Consider the following 1,938-nt stretch of genomic DNA (forward strand, 5'->3'; position numbering starts at 1 on the left):
GGCCATCTGGTAGAGCAGTAGCTTCTTCTATTACTCTGGAATTGGCTTTGAGGAGAGAGACATCTCCTTTTTCTGGTCTCCACTGGTGACTCTCCTAGTGTCAACACAGTCAAGTATCTGGTGAACCACCTGCATGGTGGCTGTGGCTACTGCTGTGGCATCAAGCTGCTTTTGTGGCAGCTGTGGCTGTGGTGAGCTACCCACAGAGAAGTGGTATTTTTGGCATGCTCCTTGCCTGCTTGCAGGCCGGAGGGATGCTGCCTTCGGCTCCTGCCAAGGACCCTGGATGTGCTTTTGCCTGCTTCCGGGAGGAGGGAGCCACCCTCGGCTCCTCCCAAGGTAACACAAATATCTCTGTCCTGAAAAATACTTGCCTTACTATCGGGGGTAAGAGATAGGTTTTAACATGTTCACAAGTTACAGCAAGCCAGACTTTGTACTGGAAAGTACATTTACATGTATATGCTTGTAATTTTTTTTTTTTTCACTGAATTAAAAGCATAACATTTTTTGTTCAGCAATTTCAAATCACCACATGAAATTCTGTTTATCCTGTTTTATCTATGATACTATTTTCTAAATCTATATCTTAATTCTATCCTATAGTTTTTTCCCAGAAATTTCCTATGCAATCTTGTGATAGTTTCTTTCTTAGTTCTAAGCCTTGATACAATAGACTCCCCTGTTGTTGCAATGGAATTTTCCCTTAGGTAACACAAGAGATTTCCAGGACGGGAAAGTGAGAGACAAGTATTCCTCTTTATTTAATAAAATGCACTGAGTGTTCCTGGAGATACAAGAATGAATGTAAGATACGGTCCCTGACTTCAAGGAGCTCAATTCAGTCAAGAAGAAAGACCCACAAATGATTTTTTATACAATGTCTAGGGTGTTATGGAACACAGGGGAAGGAGCAATTGGCTCTTTGCAGAGATTACTTGAGCTAAATTACAGCACCTGGGTCACTCTCTATCTCCTTATAAAGCTTAGTATTTTCTAATATTTTGCGTATTCTTCCGTTTAGAATATTTTATTTTTCCACACATTTGCTCAATAGTGTCAAAAGAATTTGGCCTAAACTAAACCCAAATGATCTTATTCAATTTCACTCTCCAGTTACTCTGGGTCATCTAACAGCTCAGTATGAAATAAATGCAATAGATAAACTAAGCAAAAGGGAAAAGAAATACCACTCTCCTTTAGCTTGTTCTCAGCAACAACAGTATCATTGTACCAAATAGCACTCTCTTCTGTGCCCATCAAGAGGCAGCAAGTGATCAGAATCATTATGCAAAACATGAACAAAGGAAATTACTGTCTAAAATGAGGGTAGAGGTATATGTGCCTGTGTGTGTGTGTGTGTGACTATACATGCATGCTGGTTTGCTGATTATTGTTTTTTGAAGTTATAACTTGTATAACATTGGAACCTTTTCCTGAAGATGGGAACAGGTAGTAACTTGTTTAACTTGATTTCCAAAAGTGTCCCTATTTAAAATTTTCCTAAGATATTAATTACTGTCTTGCCACTTGGTAGTTGAGGAAATTAAGTTTTCTGAGTCAGATTCATGCTGTAGTTTAAACATCTTTGCTCTGCTATCTTCCTGCCATTACCTACTGGAGGATATATACAATTGTACACATACTAGTCCCTCTTTCCTAAGTTAAAAATACTTTTATTTTCCTATTCCAGAGTAAAAAACTGGGAGGTAAAAGAAACCTATGCCCATGTTGCATCACACAAGCATCTCTGTAAAACCCCAAATCTGTTGACCTTTATTAAGGTAAAAATATGGATAACATGTAATAATGAACAGAAATAACCTAAGCAACAAGGATATGTATAGTACCTAGAATACAAAACAAAAACTCAGTTTTTGTCCTGTATAGCATAAACACTAAAAACATACTCATTTTTCTGTTTTGTGGGGAGAGCTG

The 1,938-nt window shown here is 38.2% G+C and overlaps 1 protein-coding gene across 1 annotated transcript in view; it reads right to left on the minus strand.

The window, feature by feature from the left end:
• The window catches only part of TNKS (tankyrase, TRF1-interacting ankyrin-related ADP-ribose polymerase), a 246,637-nt gene that overhangs the window by 120,899 nt on the left and 123,800 nt on the right, over positions 1-1,938 (minus strand). The window lies entirely within an intron of this gene.

The sequence above is a fragment of the Galeopterus variegatus genome, unplaced genomic scaffold (assembly GCF_000696425.1).
Source record: "Galeopterus variegatus unplaced genomic scaffold, G_variegatus-3.0.2 Scaffold1005, whole genome shotgun sequence".
In the NCBI taxonomy this organism is placed as follows: domain Eukaryota; kingdom Metazoa; phylum Chordata; class Mammalia; order Dermoptera; family Cynocephalidae; genus Galeopterus; species Galeopterus variegatus.